Source organism: Ranitomeya imitator, chromosome 3 (assembly GCF_032444005.1).
Source record: "Ranitomeya imitator isolate aRanImi1 chromosome 3, aRanImi1.pri, whole genome shotgun sequence".
Classification (NCBI taxonomy): Eukaryota; Metazoa; Chordata; class Amphibia; order Anura; family Dendrobatidae; genus Ranitomeya; species Ranitomeya imitator.
In genome coordinates this window covers 241,923,500-241,945,429 of record NC_091284.1, presented here as the reverse complement: position 1 = coordinate 241,945,429, position 21,930 = coordinate 241,923,500, and positions in this window count along the sequence as shown.

Here is a 21,930-nt window from a genome sequence, read left to right as displayed (position 1 = left end):
ATGTTATCCCTTGGCCATGCACAGTTAGCGGTGCCCGTCTTCTGACATCATTTAGGTGTCAGGCTGGCAGTGCCTATGCGTCCAAGCTGCCCGAGATCCAACCTCGCAGTGTCATCTAATGTAATCCCACTGCGGCCCAGGGATCCATGGGCATGCGCAGTGCATATCATCGCCTCTCACTCCCCTCCTTCCTGCTTCTTCAGACTGTGCGGCGTCACGGCCGCGGCATGCTATTAGGGATCAGCTGACGCCGCCTAGTCTGAAGAAGCGTGAAGAAGGGGAGTGAGAGGCTAGTATATGCACTGCGCATGGCCATGGATACCAGGCCCACTGTGGGATCACATTAGACGACACTGCGAGGTGGGATTTCGGGCAGTGTGGACGCACAGGCGCAGCCAGGACGACAACAAATGATGTCAGAGGACGGGCAGCGCAAACTGTGCATGGTCAAGGGATAACATAACAGCGCAGGGTCCATGACGGAATCAAACAGCGCTAAGGAGGCAGCGCACGGTGCCAAGGGGGTAGCAATGACGGCTGTGCTGCGTCACATTACAAAGGAAAGTCCCACCTCCGGGACGGTTGGACGGTGTGAGGGGACACATTACATGAGTGTGTAGTTCAGCGTTTGCAAGGAGCATAATTTCAAGAGCGACCTTTTCCTTGTGCAGTATTAGTGCTGCACAAGGTGGCTCTTTCAGTAACAAACGCCTAGGGTGGGGGGGGGGGGGACAGGTCCCCTTACATTTTAGTTGTGCCAGCGTGGCGGTCGCATGACACGTTGCCGGATACACAGCTGGGGATCAGCTGACGTTACTGAACCCCAATAACAGAGGAGCGACTGTTGACTGTGCAGACAGCACTTCCAGGCACCAACTGGCGGTGTTAGAGCCCAGGGACAGCAGGAGGAGCAGATTGGAGGTATTGCCGCACACACAGCTGGGGATCAGCTGACGTTACTGAACCCCAATAACAGAGGAGCGACTGTTGACTGTGCAGAGAGCACTTCCAGGCACCAACTGGTGGTGTTAGAGCCCAGGAACAGCAGGAGGAGCAGATTGGAGGTATTGCCGCACACACAGCTGGGATCAGCTGACGTTACTGAACCCCAATAACAGAGGAGCGACTGTTGACTGTGCAGACAGCACTTCCAGGCACCAACTGGCGGTGTTAGAGCCCAGGGACAGCAGGAGGAGCAGAGGAACAGAGTGTAGGCCGAAGCCTGATTGGAGCAAGTTGAAAGGGAACCTTTAACCCCCCCCCCCAAGACGTTTGTAGCTGAAAGAGCCATCTTGTGCAGCACTAAGGATGCAAAAGGAAAAGGTTGCTCTTTTAATTATGCTCCTTGCAAACACAGAAGTAAACACTAAAAATGTGTCCCCTTATACCGGAAAACCGTCCCGGAGGTGCGAATTTCCTTCGTAATGGGACACAGCACAGCTGTCATTCCTATCCCCTTGGTGCCGTGCGCTGCCTCCTCAGCGTTGTTTTAAGCTGTCACGGAGCCTGCGCTGTTCTGTTATCCCTTGGCCATGCCCAATTAGCGCTGCCTGTCTTCTGACATAATTTGGTGTCAGGCTGTCAGTGCCTGTGCGTCCACGCTGCTCCAGATCCCACCTCGCAGTGTCGTCTAACGTAATCCCACTGCGGGCCTTGGATCCATGGGCATGCACAGTGAATATCCTCGACTCTCACTCCCCTCCTTCCCTCTTCTTCAGACTGTGCGGTGTCACGGCCGTGGCATGCTATTAGGGATCAGCTGATGGCGCACAGTCTAAAGAAGGCGGAGGGAGATGAGCGAGAGCCCGAGGGGAAGATATGCACTGCGCATGCCCATGGATCCAAGGCCCGCAGTGTGATTCAATCAGAAGACACTGCGAGGCGGGATCTCGGGCAGCGCGGCCGCACAGGCGCAGCCAGCCTGACACCAAATTATGTCAGAAGACAGGCAGCGCAAATAGGGCATGGCCAAGGGATAACAGAACAGCGCAGGCTCCGTGACAGCTTAAAACAACGCTGAGGAGGCAGCGCATGGCACCAAGGGGGTAGGAATGACGGCTGTGCTGCATCACATTACGAAGGAAAGTCCCAGCTCCGGGACGGTATAACGGTATCAGTGAACACATTTTATAAGTGTTAAGTTCTGCGTGTGCAAGGAGCTAAAATAAAAGAGCTGCCTTTTCCTTGTCTAGCATTACTGCTGCACAAGATGGCTCTTTCAGTAACAAAAGACGGGGGGGGGACAGGTTCCCTTACATTTAGGTTGTTGTGCCAGCGTGGCGGTCGCAGGACACATTGCCGGCTACACAGCTGGGGATCAGCAGACGTTACTGAAACCCAATAACACTGGGCCGTATGTTTTTACTGTGCAGCCTGCACTTCTGAGCCGCAACTGGCGGTGTTGGAGCCCAGGAATAGCAGTTCAGGTGGTAGAAAGTTGAACACAGCAGGAGACCTGGATGACACCCAATTACTTAATCAGGCAGAGGAGTGGCAAATTCCTGCGAGATCCAGGCCTGGTTCATTTTCAGGAAAGTAAGCCGGTCAACGTTATCGGAGGATAGTCGCATGCGACGGTCTGTTAGTACACCACCTGTGGCACTAAAGACACGTTCCGATAAGACACTAGCCGCAGGGCAAGCCAGCACCTCCAATGCATACTGGCTTAGCTCTGGCCATGTATCCAGCTTAGAGACCCAAAACTTGAACAGGGAAGAGCCGTCTGGGAGTACAGTAAGAGGGCAAGCCATGTAGTCTGTCACCATCTGACGGAACCGTTGCCTCCTGCTGACTGGAGCCGCCGGTGATGGTGTAGACATTTGGGGCGGGCACACAAAAGTGTGCCAGAGTTGTGCCATACTGGGCTTGCCTTGGGCAGAGGCACTGCTTCTGCTCCCTCTTTGGGCAGAGCCTCCCCCACTGCCTCGACGCACTGAGCTGCTTTGTAAAGCACTAGCAGCACTCCTCTCAGTTGGACTGGAGAAGATGATGGAATTCACCAGTGTGTCGTAGTACTCCCGCAATTTACGCTCCCGGGTCAACGCTGGGATGAGGTTTTGGACGTTGTCCCGGTAGCGAGGATCGAGGAGGGTGAACACCCAATAATCAGGCATGTTGAGAATGTGGTCGATGCGGCGGTCGTTTCTCAGGCACTGCAGCATGAAATCCACCATGTGCTGCAGACTGCCAACTGGCCCAGAAACGCTGTCCCCTGCTTGAGACATGATCTCTGCCCGCTCGTCATCACCCCACCCTCGCTGTACACACTGACCACTGGACAATTGTGTCGCTCTCTCCTCTGGACGGAGCTCTTCCTCCACCATTGACTCCTCCTCATCCTCCTCACAAAGTGGCCCCTGCGTACCCCTTTGTGAGGAACCACGTGGCGCTGACTCTCCAGAAGCTGATGGAAAAGGTGACTCCTCATCCTCCACCTCTTCCACAACATCATCCCTTAACCCTTGCAAAGTTTGCTGAAGCAGGCAGATAAGGGGGACAGTCATGCTGACTAGTGCATCATCTGCACTTGCCATCCGCGTGGAATAATCAAAAGGACGCAAAACCTGGCAGACGTCCTTCATAGTGGCCCACTCTGTGGTTGTGAAGTCTGATCGGCGCTGACTGCGACTTCTTTGCGCCTGATGCAGCTGGTACTCCATAACTGCTTGCTGCTGCTCACACAACCGCTCCAACATATGTAACGTGGAATTCCACCGGGTAGGTAGGTCACATATGATGCGGTGTTCCAGAAGGCGGAATCGGCGCTGCAGAGCAGCAATGCGGGATCTTGCCAAGCTGGAACGCCGCAAGTGAGCACACTCTAGGCGGAACTTGTGCAGCAGGGCATCAAGATCCGGATAGTCCCTCAGAAAACTCTGCACAACCAAATTAAGCACATGTGCCAGACATGGGATGTGAGTGAGGTTGCCAAGGGCCAAAGCTGCCACCAGATTTCGGCCATTGTCACACACTACCATGCCTGGCTGGAGATTCGCTGGCAGTAACCACACATCGCTCTCCTGCTTGATGGCATTCCAGAGCTCCTGCGCTGTGTGGCTTCGATTCCCCAATGAAACTTGTTTCAAGACGGCCTGCTGACGTTTTGCCACGGCTGTGCTCATGTCGGTCATAGGTAAACGTTCACGGGTCCATGTGGAGGTGGACTGTGACGGATCCTGCAGAGATGATTCTGAGGAACTTGTGTAAGAGGAGGAGTCAATGCGTACAGACTGGATTCCTGCAATCCTTGGAGTGGGCAGGAAACGTCCTGCGCCACTCGCACGATCTGTACCTGGCTCAACAACATTAACCCAATGGGCAGTGAGGGAAACGTATCGCCCCTGTCCATGCTGACTGGTCCACGCATCGGTGGTGAGGTGGACCTTGCTACTGATGGCGTTCAGTAGTGCATGTTTTATGTTTCCCTCAACATGCCAGTGCAGGGCAGGGACAGCTTGCCTGCTGAAGTAAAAGCGGCTGGGCACCTTGTACTGTGGGACTGCCAATGCCATCAAGTCACGGAAGCTGTCAGTCTCCACCAGCCTGAATGAGAGCATTTCCAGGGACAACAGTTTGGCAATGCCTGCATTTAGAGCCTGTGCTCGGGGGTGGTTGGCCGAGAATGCCCGCCTTTTCTCCCATGCCTGTACTACCGATGGCTGTAGAGTAGACTGGGAGTGTGAGGATGACTGGGAAGGTGGTGCTGTGGGTGGAATTACACAAGGTCTCTGGACAACAGTGCCAGAGGTTCTTCCATGGCGATCCTGGGAGGAAGCCAAACCAGCTGTGCGTGAGCTGGAGGAAGAGGCAACACGAGCTGAAGAGGTGGTAGCTGCCGCTGTTGGTTGGCCTACATCTTCAGTGTGTTTCTGTAACTCCACCGCGTGCCTGGTCCGCACATGTTTCCACATATTTGTGGTATTGAGGTTGCTGACATTTTTCCCTCTTTTTACTTTCTGATGACACAGCTTGCATTTGACAAAACAAATGTCATCTGCAACTGTGTCAAAAAAGGACCAGGCACTGCAAGTCTTGGGAGCACCCTTTTTGGCTTTGGAAAGAGACAGGCTCCTAACGGGTGCCAAAGTGGAGGCTACAGGCTCCGCAGTCTTCCCCCTCCCTCTCCCTCTTTGGCCCGTAAGGGGAATCTCTTCCTCAGAGCTGCTCCCACCACCTTCCTGTTCCTCACGCCACGATGGGTCAACGACCTCATCATCTCCACTACCCTCTGCCACGAACTGCTCCTCCTGGGTAGTCTCGGCAGCACAGTACGCACCAGAAAGCGGCACCTGAGTTTCATCATCAGATGCGTACTGCGCTGTGGTCACCGGAGGCACTGGCCCACCCGCCACTTCAGAGTCAGAGAGACAAAGCTGTTGGGCATCACTGCACACTGCCTCTTCTTCCATTTCTCCAATGCTGCTTGGCTGGCCCCCTGTTTCCAAGCCAAGAGATTCAGAGAACAGAAGTAGAGACGGCTCCTGTCCTGGGCTCTCTGACTGCCTGGCCAATTTGGCAGGTGGTGAAGAGACAGATGGCTGCTCTCCAGTGCTCTGTGCCTGAGAGGATGTGGCACTAACTGAAGTCGATGCCGAGGCGTTAGCTGCCAACCACCCGACAACGGCTTCAATTTGGTCTTCACGCAGCAGCGGTGCACGGCGCTCTCCGACAAAGCTGCGCATGAAGGACTGTTCCCTGCTGAAACTGAGTGACGACGAGTCACCGGTGCCCGCAGCAGGCACAGAATCACCACGTCCTCTCCCTGCTCCTCTCCCTGCTCCGCGCCCACGCCCACGTGCCTTACTCCCTGCCCTCTTCATCTTGGTTGACAGATAAAGATAAGCAGAAAAGTACTAAGGCCTTAGTGTGCTTATTCCTGAAATGCTCCTCCTAACAGGTGTAAGAAACAGTAATGTTGTAAAGTGTGGACTAAACTTTATTATTTTTCAAATGTGGCCTACACAAGTGTTAAGTTGTGTTTGGTGAACTTTCCTTTTTTTTTTTTCTGCAGATCGGACTACAGAGCAAGTTTAACTCACACGGGGACCGTGCAGACAGCCGTAAACGGCGCTGCAAGGCCCAAAAACCCTCCTCTAGGTTATCCTATTTAGGTTATCTCATAGTTTGTAAGCTTGCGAGCAGGGCCCTCACTCCTCCTGGTATCTGTATTGAACTATATTTCTGTTATGCTGTAATGTCTATTGTCTGTACAATTCCCGTCTATAATTTGTAAAGCGCTGCGGAATATGTTGGCGCTATATAAATAAAAATTATTATTATATTATTATTATTATCCTATGAAGTGTTTTTCCACTATTTAGCTGGAGACGGGTGGAAAGACACTAATAGGAAATTTTTTTTTAAAATTTTAAACAGGCTGCACTATTTGAAAAAAAGGAAATTTTTTTTCAAGGTATGAGGCAGTAACGCACCCTGAGCTGAATCCAACCGGCTATGGCTGCACACAGACTACAGGGCGAGCTGCGCTCACACAGAGACCGTGCAGACAGCCGTAAACTGCGCTGCAAGGCCCAAAAAAACCCCTCTAGGTTATCCTATGTAGTGTTTTTCCACAATTTAGCTGGAGACGGGTGGAAAAACACTAATAGGAATTTTTTTTTATTAAAATTTTAAACAGGCTGCACTATTTGAAAAAAAGGAAATTTTTTTTCAAGGTATGAGGCAGTAACGCACCCTGAGCTGAATCCAACCGGCTATGGCTGCACACAGACTACAGGGCGAGCTGCGCTCACACAGAGACCGTGCAGACAGCCGTAAACGGCGCTGCAAGGCCCAAAAAAACCCCTCTAGGTTATCCTATGTAGTGTTTTTCCACAATTTAGCTGGAGACGGGTGGAAAAACACTAATAGGAAATTTTTTTTTTAAATTTTAAACAGGCTGCACTATTTGAAAAAAAGGGAAATTTTTTCAAGGTATGAGGCAGTAACGAACCCTGAGCTGAATCCAACCGGCTATGGCTGCACACAGACTGCAGGGCGAGCTGGGCTCACACGGAGACTGTGCAGACAGCCGTAAACGGCGCTGCAAGGCCCAAAACCCCCCCTCTAGGTTATCCTATGTAGTGTTTTTCCACAATTTAGCTGGAGACGGGTGGAAAGACACTAATAGGAAATTTGAGAAAAAATGTGCAGCAGGCTGCACTATGAGCAAAAAAGGACAACTGTGTGAGGCAGTGTGAACCCCCCCTGAGCTGAATATAACCGGGTATATGGCTGCACACAGACTACAGAGTGAGCTGCACACACACACACACACAGAGACCTTGCAGAACGCTGTTAAAACAGCGCTGCAAGGCAAGAGCAAGGTGAACAGTGAAGAACACACAGCGTTTTGCTAAATTAGCCTTGGGAAAGGAAAATAAAGCAATTAGCTATCTCAACTGGCCCTCAGTTAGAACACAGCGTCCTGTCCCTAACTGAAATCACAGCAGAGTGAGCGCAAAATGGCGGCAGCGTTTTTTATAGTGCAGAGTGACATCATTTCAGCAGCCAATCACAGCCTTGCCAGTACTTACATGCCCACCATGCTAAACAGGATGTGCCCACACTTCCATTCATTCCTCATTGGCTGCTGCGTTCAGTTTGAATTCTGGGAACTTCCGATTCCGGTATCCGATACGCGGGAAGTATCGGAATTCGGAATTCCGATACCGCAAATATCGGCCGATACCCGATACTTGCGGTATCGGAATGCTCAACACTACTTGTTACACAAAGAACCCCTGCCAGACACAATTGGTCGACCAGGGGGTCTCCGAAGATCCTTGTGGATCTTCGGTAAAGTGTACAGTATTGCTACCACTGGATATTCAACCTTGAGAAACTTAGCCAATTTAGAATCAATTAGACCCCCAAAGAGAGCCTCATCAATGATCTCTTCAAGATATCATTGATAAGGCTCTCTTTGTGGGTCTAATTGATGGTGGTACCAATACTGTACACTTTACCGAAGATCCACAAGGATCTTCGGAGACCCCCTGGTCGACCAATTGTGTCGGGCAGGGGTTCTTTGTGTAACAAGGTTTCAATTTTCTTGGATATATATATATGCCTACAAAATCTGTTATTATATTTACTCTGTGACTGATTGTCTTTTGTGGTTGAGTGTTGTTTACAGCAGACCCAACGGGAAAGTCTAATTTGTAGAATGCTTATACCAGTGTCGGATTGTGAATGCTAATCAGCTTGAGGCTGCACATATATATGTATGGGAGATGGGTATATGGTCAGTTTATGTCTCCTTGAGACTCTTTTTGACCTAATGATCATTCATTATTTACTCTGCTATGCTCCAGTTGGGTCTGATGTTGCATTTACATTTATTGTGTGGAACGAACTGATTACACAAATTACACGTAGTATAACTGTATATGGATATGTAATCGATCCACATTTATTATTATTATTTATTATTATTATTTATTATTATAGCGCCATTTATTCCATGGCGCTTTACATGTGAGGAGGGGTATACATAATAAAACAAGTACAATAATCTTGAAAAATACAAGTCACAACTGGTACAGGAGGAGAGAGGACCCTGCCCGCGAGGGCTCACAATCTACAAGGGATGGGTGAGGATACAGTAGGTGAGGGTAGAGCTGGCCGTGCAGCGGTTTGGTCAATCGGTGGTTACTGCAGGTTGTAGGCTCGTCGGAAGAGGTGGGTCTTCAGGTTCTTTTTGAAGGTTTCGATGGTAGGCGAGAGTCTGATATGTTGTGGTAGAGCATTCCAGAGTAGGGGGGATGCACGAGAGAAATCTTGTATGCGATTGTGGGAAGAGGAGATAATAGGGGAGTAGAGAAGGAGATCTTGTGAGGATCGGAGGTTGCGTGCAGGAAAGTACCGGGAGACGAGGTCACAGATGTATGGAGGAGACAGGTTGTGGATGGCTTTATATGTCATGGTTAGGCTTTTGTACATTTATGGCAGCGTATATGGTTTTCCCCTTTTGGGAATTAAGATTTTCCATATGTATAATATTTTGGATTTTATGTACCCTGAGCACATTCTCGATCCAGTAGCTTCACCGCTGAAAAAGTGATGTGAAGAAAATGGGTTCGCTGTTGCGACTCCGGGAGGTGTGTGCGGTTTGGCAGACCAGAGGGAGCCTTTGGACTGTGACATGCGCAGCGAGTGCCTTTCGGTACTTAGACACCGCTGACTGGGAAGGACTTTGGATGACATGCGCAATACTTTCACCGGAGAAGCACAAGCTGGGGTTAACTTGGACATGCACAGTTTGGCCAGCTATGTGCTCACCAGAGGATTGATTCAACTACGCACATGGAGGAACTCACGATTCACAGCTGCATCGATCTCGCCTATCAATGTTTGATTGATAGGGTCTGGACATTGCGAGTGGACATTAACACTGGTGTGTGCTTTAGGTTGGGGTGTAGCTACTACCGTGATTGGCTTGTGCACTAAAAGGGCATACCTGTGGGGTGGTTATCACCATGGGGACTGTAATGCTGTGTATTGATTGGTGGTATCGCTTTGTTTACAATTTAAGGGATGGAGGCTCTAAAATGATATGATTTACTCATAAGAGCGATCAGAGCTATTTAACTGCCTAGTATGTGAAGGGCCTTTGTGGTAATGACCCTATGAGACTGTTTTTAAAAATTTTCTATGTGTGTTAAGAATATTATGTGCTTTTTTCACTTTTGTATTGACATCCTATTGGTGCTATGTTAATTAGTGGGAGGGGTTACGTGTATATAATGGTGGTTAGAACGCTGTATACTGTGCTTGATAAAGGTCTGTTGACCGAAACGTCGCTACAGGAGGCAGAATAAATGTAAGCTCTTATTTTTTCACCATCCATTGTGGCGCTGTCGTTTTGTTCTTTGTGGTCTTGGTACTGGCCGGGATGGGCTCCCTGGTTTTGGACGTGCGCCCTTGTGTCCGCTGAGACCTTCAATCTATAAAGAAAAGGGTGCGGTTTTGACTTTCTTTTGTTTTGACTCTGATGGCATAATCAACAATCTTAAAGACGCGAGATACAATGTTGAAAGCAACAAGCGTAGATGCAATGATGGTCTTATTAGGTAGTGTCAAGATAGATATCTTGAACAGGGAACTGCTTCTCAACAAAAAGGAGACAAAGACATTGACTACTGCCAGGTATGACTGAGACACATTTGAGATGGACAGCGACAAGCTGAAAGTTGCAAAGGAGTTCAACCTATTCGAAGTCAGCAACAACACCAAAAGTCAATAGGAGAATAGATATGGTCAATTCAACAATGAAGTCACTAAATAAAGTCTTCAAATCAAGGAACATTTTACTGGTGATGAAGACACGGCTTTTACACAGTTTGGTCATTTCTGTGCAGCATACGGATGCAAAAAATAAAGATAAACAAGATAGAAGAAGAATATATGCCTTCACAATGTGGTGCTGAAGAAGAATGTTATCAATGCCATAGATGGCAAGAAGAATAAACAAATCAATTTTGGAACAAGACATATCATTTGAAGCAAGGGTCACCTGGCTATGAGTTACCATCAATTTGTCAAATAAAATCTTGGTGTGAAGTAGTATGGTATACTATATATATATATTATAATATATTATATGATATATATAATAAGAGGATACAAGCTAGATTTGACAATCAGGGTTGAATGCCCAAAAATGGACCACAATAATTGTGCATGGCAAACTGAACTTTAGATGAAATGTAAAGTTTTTACATGTAAGCCACTATTGATGCGGTTTTGTCTAGACTGGTGACCAAAAGATAATGTGGTTGTAGAAAAATCCTTGAGAATGAACACTTTGTCTGAGGTTCACTTTAACTGACCCCTATCTCAAATACTGGACAGGTTGCCACAAGCACTGTATGTGCATGGCAACTTAAAATGCCTTGCTCTGTCAATTGTGTAAAGTCAAGAACATTTTTTGCAACCATTGAAGCACAACTAAAATACTTTCTAAAAGACTTTTGTGTTAAAGACCATCTAGCCATTTAAATGCCCCAGTGATGAAAGGCATATAGTGTAACAAGTATGTGCTTGCTGGTATTTGGAAATAATCTGTCAAAGACACTTTTTGGTTAACACATTTTAAGTAGACATGCTTAATCCTATAACTGCTGTTAGAGTCTTCCTGGGACAAATATAATATTGCTTCCTTGAAAATACAATTCAACTTTTCTGATTTAAAAAAAAAAGTATCTATGCAATGAGTCACTTCATATTTTAAATTTTAAATGATTAGGTTTCTAGATATTTTAGTGATTTTAATTCTGAAAATGTCAAATAATTATAAAGGAACATTAGCCAATTAAATTTACTCTGAATGAGTGAGAAAAATAGACCAAGTGCACAGGGTAAGCTATTTTTAGAGAAGGGCTTGCCCTAAAGTAGTAAACCTGTTATCAGCTTGTCTTAAGTTGATAAAATGCTGTACTTTTAGCAGGAATGTAATAGCTAGCAGCCAGGGCCATGAATATCATAAACAGAGCTAGACTGGCCCTTAGGCAATTTTATTTAACTTTGAACGAAGTGCTGACTAACTTTGGTGTTATACCATCTGAGAGACCTTGCCCAGTATAGATTGTCCTCTTGGCCGATACGAATAGTCAGGAAAGAATTACAAATTACAAAAACATGGTGAAAGAGCATGGAAGCCATGGAAGGGAAAAGGAAGCTAGATCCTTTTTTTCTAAGATGGCAAACCCTAGCACCATTACAAACACTTTATTAAGACATTTTGACTTTGATTGTAAATTATCTCCTATTATTCTTATGATTGTTATGAGATGTATTTACTTAAGATCATGCATCAGGCATATGGTTAATAGAAGAGGTGTATGCAATCAGGAACTTATGGCAGAGATGGTTGCAATCAACAACTTGAAATCAACAACTTGCAGCACAGATATAACTGCAATTATTTTGATGGGAATTGTTTGGTATTTTTCAATAGATTTATTGATTCTGTTAGTTTACTCATAACATTGGAGGTTAGGGGTAGAGGAGAAGTGTAACGAAATGTTTAAGTGTTGCGAGTGCCCTCCAAAGTTTTGAAACAAATTGCACACCGTGATCAAACATTATATCAGCTGGAAGACTGTGGAACCAAAAACTTTATTTGAAAACACTTGGGCTAGCAGTGGAAACATGGAAATCCAGTCAATGGAATAAATTAAGACATCTTGGAGAAACGGTCTACCATAACCAAGACGGTGAAAACAAGTAACCCCTTCTGCCTCATTAAGATCGGTAACAAAGTCCATGTAAATCTCTAATCCAAGGTTGAATTTGTTCAGGTGAATAAGATCGAGATACATTTAGGTGTGAAAATTTGAACTATGCACACTGAGAGGATGCCACATGCTCTTTGATCTATTATTTTCCATTTGGCCACTAATAGAAATGAGAAGAAAGTTCTGCAGTTTGTTCTACACCTGGTTAATTAGAAATTAAAGTAGCATGGGCTCAAGTTAAGATTGTCCAACGGAGTGATTTTAAGAAAAGGAATGTTCTTTAAATGAAAAATTGGTAACTAGGCATGATTGAACCCTTCCGGTATCGAACCCTGAACATGAACTTTTTACTGTATATCCTTTTCCTGCTCATGCTCGCCATTCTAATAAAGCTTGCTGAAATGCTGCAGTGGAACCAATCAACATGCTTTTAGACTGTTGGCATTGCTGGAGCCATAACAGCCATGCCAAATATTGGCAGGGATGTGATTGGCTGGTACAGTATGTGTCCTTGCCCGTATAAAGGCCAGATCACAAGTGCCGCCACCTTTATGCTCTCATTAGTGTAGAGATAGGATGCAGCTGGAATTATCTATATAAGGAAACTGAAGGTAAATTAATCAAATTTGCAGACAATGCAAAGCTAGGAGGAATAGCTAACACTAGAGAAGACAGAGAAAAGATTAGGAAAAAATCTAGATAAACTTAAACAATGGGCAGCGACTAATAAAATGATATTTAACAAGGAGAAGTGCAAGATTATACATCTGGGCAAGAAAAAATAAAACAAAATTTATAGAATGGGAGGAAAAGAACTAAGCAACAGCATGTGTGAAAAAAACTTGTGTATACTAATAGATCACAGACTGCACGAGTCAATAGTGGGATGGAGCAGAAAAAAGGCAAACACAGTTCTAGGATGTATTAAGAGAAGCACAGAGTGTAGATCACATGAAGTAATTGTCCCTCTTTACTCCTCTTCAGTTAGGCCTCATCTGGAATACTGTGTTCAGTTCTAAGAAGCACATATTAAAAAATACATTGAAAGACTGGAGAAAGTTGAGAGAAGAGCTACCAGGATGGTGAGCCGACTGCAATCTATGTCCTACAAGGAACAGTTAAAGAAACTGGGTATGCTTAGCTTGCAAAGAAGAAGGCGAAGAGGAGACTTAATAGCTGTCTACAAATATCTGAAGAGATGTCACAGTGTAGATATATCATGCTTAATCTCATTTGCACATGGAAACATGAAAAGCAATGGAATTATATTTGCAGGATGCATTTTTTCTTCAAAATGATGCATTGCGACGGTTGCCACACGACGCAAGTGTGAAAGTAGCCAAAGCCACTGTATGTATCCTGCACCCCTCAACTCCGCCTGTGGGAGTACTTTCCTTTAAAACGCTGTGTATTTTCTGCAAACCAGTCTCTGAGAGTACTGTGCTAAAATCCTCTGTATTAACTCTGCAACCCCGCCTGAGGAAGTACTCTCCTTGAAGCTACTGGGTGTTCCCTTGTACACTGCATGCCCCATCTGTGGGAGTACTATCCTTGAAGTCACTGTGTGTTTACTAGTAGTCTGAGAAATAAATAATTGGCATCAGCCATCTCATTGTCATTAGTAGTCCAAAGAAAGAGTTTTACAGGACTGTTGTGTGTTTTCTAGCAGTTTTACAAATAAATATATCACATTATCCATCTCGTTGCCATTTCTAAACCCAAAAAATATTTTTTCTGGACTGGTGTGTGTTTGTTAGTAGTCTGTGAAATAAATAATTGGCATCGACTGTGTAGTTTCCATTTCTAGACCCTAAAAAATAATTTATTTGTACTTTTATAGGTTTCTTCTGGTCTGTGAAATAAATACCAAAGCACACCAAAGCCAGCTAAAAAGAGTTCCTTGGCATGGTGTTTCTTCAAGTAATATGTTACTGACAAGCAACTAGTAGCTTAAACTCTATTCTATTAGATAGTGACTGGAGATGAGCGGTGTTCGAGGCGAACTGTTCGCCAATTTCAAATTCGAGCTGTTTTGGGCGTTGTTCGAGTCGTTCGTCGAACTCAAACAATTTGCATAAAATTCGGCTGTTCGAGATTCTGTTCGATAACTGTTCGTTCACCAAAAGCCTAACTTGATTTGCACATTAAAACTGTTTATCATTGATAATAGACTGTTTCAGTGTATAGTGGCTGGGGGGAGCGGGGGATAGATCTGTGCTGAAATAATGCCAATCTCCTTTTTTTTTTCCCCACATTTACAGTGGGGCGGTGCAGTCTCTCAGCCTATCAGCAGTGCACACACACAGCAATGTGCATGTGATGCAGAAAAGCAAGGGCATGTGTCATTGACTGTGTATGTCACATGTCCTTGCCCTATCAGAACCAGCCATTTTCCCCGTCGTCACCATTTCCTCACTGCTGCAGCTTAGTGTTAGACGGCACAGCTGCTGCTCTGGGCGCTATACAGACTAAGGGTACCGTCACACTATAACATTTCGATCGCTACGACGGTACGATTCGTGACGTTCCAGCGATATCGTTACGATATCGCTGTGTCTGACACGCAGCAGCGATCAGGGATCCTGCTGAGAATCGTACGTCGTAGCAGATCGTTTAGAACTTTCTTTCATCGCTGGATCTCCCGCTGTCATCGCTAGATCGGTGTGTGTGACACCGATCTAGCGATCTAGCGATGCGATCCAGCGATGCGTTCGCTTGTAACCAGGGTAAACATCGGGTAACTAAGCGCAGGACCGCGCTTAGTTACCCGATGTTTACCCTGGTTACAAGCGTTAAACTAAAAAAAACCAAACAGCACATACTTACATTCTGGTGTCCGTCAGGTCCCTTGCCGTCTGCTTCCCGCACTGTGACTGCCGGCCGTAAAGTGAAAGCAGAGCACAGCGGCTGTGCTTTCACTTTCACTTTACGGCCGGCAGTCACTGAGTGCGAGAAGCAGACGGCAAGGGACCTGACGGACACCAGAATGTAAGTATGTGCTGTTTTTTTTTTTTTAGTTTAACGCTTGTAACCAGGGTAAACATCGGGTAACTAAGCGCGGTCCTGCGCTTAGTTACCCGATGTTTACCCTGGTTACCCAGGGACCTCGGCATCGTTGGTTGCTGGAGAGCTGTCTGTGTGACAGCTCCCCAGAGACCACACTACGATTTACCTACGATCACGGCCAGATCATATCGCTGGTCGTGATCGTAGGTAAATCGTATAGTGTGACGGTACCCTTAGAGTCTTTTTTGGGAGCGAATTTTCAGAGAGATAGGTCTAGGGAGTCGGGACTAGTTGTAATATCAGCCCTTTTCAGGGTAGGTTACAGCAGTTCCTTGCTCTTTTTGCCAGGCAGGTCTGTTCAAGTGCTGTGCAAGTGTTTGTCACAGCATTTGGTGTAATCTAGCTCAGCCAATCCTTTTGGGCTAATAGCATTATCTGATAGTCATCTGAGTAGCCCGTCAGTGAAGCTAGCTACACCACTTGTGTATCTAAATTTTTACTGCATCTAACCCAGGAAATCGTTTTGGGCTTAGTAGCATTGTCTGGTAGTCACCTGAGTAGCCCGCCTGTGAAGTTAGCTACACCGCCTATGTATCTAAATTTTTACTGCATCTAACCCAGTAAATAGTTTTGGGCCTAAGAGCAGTGTCTGCACGTCAGCAGAGTAGCCTGCCTGTGACGCTAGCTACACCGCCTGTGTATCTAAATTTTTACTGCATCTAACCCAGGAAATCGTTTTGGGCTTAGTAGCATTGTCTGGTAGTCATCTGAGTAGCCCGCCTGTGAAGCTAGCTACACTGCCTGTGTTGCTAAATTTTTACTGCATCTAACCCAGTTAATAGTTTTGAGCTTAGTAGCATTGTCTGGTAGTCATCTGAGTAGCCCGCCTGTGAAGCTAGCTACACCGCCTGTGTATCTAAATTTTTACTGCATCTAACCCAGGAAATCGTTTTGGGCTTAGTAGCATTGTCTGGTAGTCATCTGAGTAGCCCGCCTGTGAAGCTAGCTACACCGCCTGTGTAGCTAAAGTTTTACTGCATCTAACCCAGTTAATAGTTTTGGGCCTAGGAGCAGTGTCTGCACGTCAGCAGAGTAGCCCGCCTGTGAAGCTAACTACATCACCTGTGTATCTAAATTTTTACTGAATCTAACCCAGTAAATTGTTTTGGGCCTAGGAGCAGTGTCTGCACGCCTGTGTATCTAAATGTTTACTGCATTTAAACCAGTAATTTGTTTGGTGCCTAGGAGCAGTGTCTGCATGTCAGCGGAGTAGCCCGCCTGTGAAGCTAACTATACCGCCTGTGTATCTAAAGTTTTACTGCATCTAACCCAGGAAATACTTTTGGGCCTAGTAGCAATTTCTGTTACTCAGCAGAGTACCCCACCCATGAAGCAAGCTACACCACCTGTTTACCTAAGTACTATTTATTAACTGCATCTAGTCCAGGAAATACTTTGGGGCCTATTAGGATTTATGCATCTGGTTCTCTTGCTTTACCTAATTAGATGTCTTTGGAATAGAGACTGTGGTGGGAGTGCAGTTAACTAGTCTATCTCTAATTTATTTTTTTGTCTCTGGACTTGTTATCAGAATACTGTCTGGTTAACCATTGGTTAACATACATGTTTGTCTTTGTGTGTTGTGTCATGCAATTTTAATGGTTCAAAATTAAATGTTATGTTTTAGGTCCCCTTTTTTGCGATTTTTAAATGCTGGGACTGCTCAAATGTGGGATCTTACTCTAAAAAGGGCATTTGACAATGTAACTGTGATAAATGGGGTTGATCTAGAGCCAGTGGCTGACACCAGGTTTCCACATTTATCTTTAAATGAGGAGCTGTTATATTGGGTCACTAAACTAACAGGAAGTGGTAGAGCAGTTCTTAGTATCGGGTCCCTATATGCCTAGGGTACTTGACCTTGCCCATGATCATGTCTTGGGTGGGCATCTGGAAGTAGACAAAGCTCAAAAACGGATCCTTCAGAGTTTCTACCAGCCTGGATGTCCAAGAGAGGTTGTTATCTACTGCTGATTCTGCCCTACTAGTCAGCTAACTGCTCCTGTATCCCACTTCCAGAGTACCCTAGTGCCATTGCCCAATATTGAGGTCCTGTTTGACCGGTTTGCCTTGGACCTTGTAGGGCCACTAGTTAGTCCGCAAGAGGGCACCAACACATCCTATTGGTGATGGACTATGCAACATGATACCCGGTGGCAGTCCCACTGAGAAAGTCCTCCACCAGGAGTGTAGCCCGAGAGCTAGTCCATATTTTCTTCCAGATGGGCCTACCAAAGGAGATCCTGAGTTATGAGGGATTTGTGTAAGTCTCTCCAGATTACTCAACTCCCGACGTTGGTGTACCATCTGCAGAAGAAAGGCCTAGTGGAGAGGTTCAAAAAGACCTTGATATCCATTCTTAAAATGGTCGTAGAGAAAGATGGCCGAGGCTGGGATTACCTACTGCCACACCTGTTGTTCTTTATCAGCGAAGTCCCTTCTACGGGATTCTCACCATTCGAGCTGCAATACAGGTGGTGCCCTGGCAGGACTGGATTGTAGAAATGATGTCGATTGTGGGGGAGAGCCTCTTTTGTGTACAAGAGGCCCCAACAAGGGTCTACAAGGGTCTACAATCAGGCAGCGAGGCTGAGACAGTTTAGCCCTGGAGACCAGGTGTTGATGTTGGTCCCCACTGTCAAAAGTAAAGTTCTGGCCAAGTGGCAGAGGCCTTACGAAGTGGCCTAAAAATTAAGTGACATAAACTACAAGGTCCACCAGCTAGGGAGAGTGTCGCATCTGGCTGGTGCATTCGACACATATCTAATGCCCTGGTTGATGACCTCATTGAGAGGCTAGGGTCAGCCAGATATATCACCACCCTGGACATAACAAAAGGGAAGTGTCAATTTCTCCTGTCCCTAAGTGTCAAAGAGAAGGCTGCGTTCTCTACACCTGACGGGTGCTTTCTGTCTACAAGCCCTACAGCGAGGCAAGCTCACACACGTGCCTTGTATTGTTCTTGTTCTCAACCTGTTGGTACAGCATTTTCTTAGACACTATCCTCGCCTTGGTGAGCTGCTCCAGGAAGTAAGTAAGCTGTGTACATGTTTCCGCTGTTCACACCCCTCTGCTCATCAACTTGCATTTATGCAGAGGTCTTTGTCCATGCCAGTTAACTGGTTGATATACGATGTATCGACACAGTGGAATTCCACTCTGCACATGTTGCAGAGACTATGGCAGCAGCAACAAGCCCTGACACAATATGTCTGGTCTTATAGCCTGGGCCAACGCAGTATGGACGTGGTGCATATCACATTTACAGAGTGGACACAGATTGAGGACATCTGCACCCTTCTGCACAGTTTCAAAATGGCTACTAAGATGGTTAGCGCTGACGACGTCATAATCAGAATCACTATTCCAGTCATCTATATGCTGGAGCAGACGTTTAATAGACTGCGGGAAAAGAAGAAGAGGAGGAATCAGAGGAGGATGCAGAATGGATACCATTGTCTCTAAGTTCAAGACTGTCATCACACAGGCGGGTGCCAAGGGAGGGTGGATTACTGTGATTGAGGCAGGCAGGAGGAGTTCCTGGAGCTTAAATGGGATCCACTTGCAACACCAAATGGGTAGAGCCAAATCAGAAGGCAGGTGGGTGCTCGCAAGGCTAGTGAGCACAGACTAACAAGAAAAATGAAGAGGATAGCTTCACACCACTGATGAAAAAATAAAAAAAATCTGTATTCAGGCATAGCAAGCGATATTAAAAACATGAAAAGCCTTACGCGTTTCAGGTGCATGCAGCACCTTTAGTCATAGGATATACAATTAAAATCACAACCAGAAAAAATATATGCACAACCAATCACAGATGACAAATGATTAATTACATATGCACAAGGTGTGGATGCAAACACAGCAGCAAAGAAAAAAAACAAACACATACCAATAAATATAAAATAAACAATTTCTTGTGTTCATGCCCATTGGATATCTCATGTCCAGCTTTAGAATCCAGAATGCCTCCCTTGATCCCTTGAAGTCAATAGATTCTGTTTGCTTCCACCCCGAATAGGCTTAAAAATCTTTTCAGACTTTTAAAAAGCAAAATGTGTGACGTCTCTTTGGTGAATATTCACAAAGTGTTTTGAGGCACTGGAGTAAGCCGCATTTTTGTTTTGAATATTGTCTGTTTATTAATTTTTCATGTAGTGCAACCAACATATTGCATTTTGCACGACAAACAGCAGATGCAGTAAATTACATATTGTGTATCACAATTCATGAAAGACGTAATCTTCTGTAATAGTTCGTCGATGTCGGACTCCCCCTGTTTGGTGCAGGCTCCGGTGCTGAGCCTGCATCTTTCCAGGAACATGACAGCTGATATGTACAGCTGACATGTGCCTGCAACAGCCACAGGTGGAATCTCTGACAGCAGCATTTAACTCACGCTTACTGGAAACCCGCCCATCGGTGAACCCGTCATGTGATTGTGGGTCACCGATGGATTGGCATGACAACTAGAGGTCTCGATCAGACCTCTATGGTTGTCATAGCCAGATTGCTATGAGCGCTGCTCAGTGGATGGCGTTCATTTCATAGCAAGTGAGCATTTCTGCTACATACAGGTACTCTGATCATCACCTGGATGTAGCAGAGCCGATCAAAGTAGTGCAGCTTATAGTCTCCTATTGACACTATTGAAGCATGCAAAAAGTTAAAGAAGAGTTTTAAAAAATATTAACCCCTTTCTGATATTAGACGTACTATCCCGTCGAGGTGGGGTGGGCCTGTATGACTACCGACGGGATAGTACGTCATATGCGATCGGCCGCGCTCACGGATATCGGCCGATACCATCCGATACCGATACTTTCAAATATCGGACGGTATCGCTCAACACTAATCGCCGCATCCGTAATGACCCGACCTATAAAACTGTCCCGCTAGTTAACCCCTTCAAGGAACAAACAAAATAAAAAACGAAGCAAAAAACGCTTTATTATCATACCGCCAAACAAAAAGTGGAATAACACGTGATCAAAAAGACGGATATAAATAATCCTGAAATCGCTGAAAACATCATCTTGTTCTGCAAAAAAATGAGCCGCCATACAGCATCACCAGCAAAAAAATAAAAAAGTTATATTCCTCAGAATAAAGCGATGCAAAAAAAATTATTTTTTCTATAAAATAGTTTTTATTGTACAAAAGTGCCAAAACATAAAAAAATAAATGAGGTATCACTGTAATCGTACTGGCCCGAAGAATAAAACTGCTTTATCTATTTTACCAAACGCGTAACGGTATAAACGCCTCCCCCAAAAGAAATTCATGAATAGCTGGTTTTTGGTCATTCTGCCTCACAAAAATCGGAATAAAAAGTGATCAAAAAAGTCACGTGCCCCAAAATGTTACCAACAAAAACGTCAACTCGTTCCGCAAAAAATTAAAAAATTTTAAAAATTTATTTATTTCCATTTATTTCCATTTTCCCATTAGTGTTAGGGTTAGGGCTAGGGTTAGGGCTAGGGTTAGGATTAGGGTTAAGGCTAGGGTTAGGATTAGGGCTAGGGTTAGGGCTAGGGTTATGGCTAGGGCTAGGGCTATGGCTAGGGTTGGGGCTAGGGTTAAGGCTACAGTTAGGGTTGGGGCTAAAATTATGGTTAGGGTTGGGGCTAAAGTTAGGGTTAGGGTTTGGATTACATTTACGGTTGGGAATAGGGTTGGGATTAGGGTTAGGGGTGTGTCAAGGTTAGGGGTGTGGTTATGGATACCGTTGTGATTAGGGTTAGGGATGTGTTTGGATAAGGGTTTCAGTTATAATTGGGGGGTTTCCATTGTTTAGGCACATCAGGGGCTCTCCTAACGTGGCATGGTGTCCGATCTCAATTCCAGCCAATTCTGCATTGAAAAAGTAAAACAGTGCTCCTTCCCTTCCGATCTCTCCCGTGCGCCCAAACAGGGGTTTACCCAACATATGGGGTATCAGCGTACTCAGGACACATTGGACAACTTTTGGGTTCCAATTTCTCCTGTTACCCTTGAGAAAATACAAAACTGGGGGCTAAAATATAATTTTTGTGGAAAAAAAAAAGATTTTTTATTTTCACGGCTTTGCTTTATAAACTGTAGTGAAACACTTGGGGGTTCAAAGTTCTCACAACAGATCAAGATAAGTTCCTTGGGGGTCTAGTTTCCAATATGGGGTCACTTGTGGGAGGTTTCTACTATTTAATTACATCAGGGGCACTGCAAATGCAATGTGACGCCTGCAGACCAATCCATCTAAGTCTGCATTCCAAATGACGCTCCTTCCCTTCTGAGCTCTGCCATGCGTTCAAACGGTGGTTCCCCCCACATATGGGCTATCAGCGTACTCAGGGCACATTGGACAACAACTTTTTGGGTCCAATTTATCCTGTTACCCTTGAGAAAATACAAAACTGAGGGCTAAAAAATAATTTTTGTGGAAAAATTTTTTTTTTTTATTTTCACGGATCTGCGTTATAAACTGTAGTGAAACACGTGGGGGTTCAAAGTTCTCACAACACATCTAGATAAGGTCCTTGGGCAGTCTAGTTTCCAACATGGGGTCACTTGTCGGGGGTTTCTACTGTTTAGGTACATCAACAACTAATATTTGATTACCAGAGGGATTAATCATAAATGT